Source organism: Rosa chinensis, chromosome 7 (assembly GCF_002994745.2).
Source record: "Rosa chinensis cultivar Old Blush chromosome 7, RchiOBHm-V2, whole genome shotgun sequence".
NCBI classification, from domain to species: Eukaryota; Viridiplantae; Streptophyta; class Magnoliopsida; order Rosales; family Rosaceae; genus Rosa; species Rosa chinensis.
The window spans coordinates 36,097,263-36,097,918 of record NC_037094.1 but is presented as its reverse complement, the minus strand read 5'-3'; the positions used below and the strand labels follow the sequence as shown (position 1 = coordinate 36,097,918).

Genomic DNA, 656 nt, shown 5'->3' with positions numbered 1-656 from the left:
GCATGATAACTATATTAACGGTAAGAAATTGTAACTTAAAAAATTGTAAAAAGTTCTAAAATTTTTCCTATAAATACCTACCATTTATTTTTACATCTCACACCAAAAAAATTATATTTCATAGTTACACAAAGTTGTTCATTTTTTTTAAAATAAACAGAAAAAAAGTGTAAAAAAATTCAATGAACAGTGGAAAAAATAAAATAATAAACAATATTGACTGGTCAAGAAACTGAACCAGTGGAAACCCATGTCCAGTGGCAGTGAACAGTTTCTTGACTGGTCAACCCCTTGACTTTTCGACCTTGACATTTCTTGACTACGGGTGAACTTGCTCTAATTGTAAGTCCGCCACTCATAAGAGAAAAATAATAGTTTATTCATTTAACCTAATATAACTTATTTCTATAGCCTAATATAGTGTCAGTCTGCATATAGTGTCAACTCAAATCAAGTCACTTACACTTGCACATGCGGAAGTTAGAACACTTATATTTGCGTCATTCAAACCTTCGTTAAAGGCTTAGACTTAATCATCCAAACTCAATTTATGGTGTGGGCATTTATGCAACAGCTCCTTGAAGTTCTCCCATGCTTCACAAAATTTGTCATTGTCCTTCTTTTTGTTGGAAATTTTAATTTTCCCTTTTCAGGTT

General features: G+C 31.6%; 1 non-coding gene across 1 annotated transcript; it reads left to right on the top strand.

Annotated features, from left to right (window-relative positions):
- The first annotated feature begins 545 nt into the window (after positions 1–545).
- Positions 546–656, top strand: LOC112181094. Its single transcript, XR_002928699.1, has one exon. It is a non-coding gene; the product is annotated as a small nucleolar RNA R71 (small nucleolar RNA).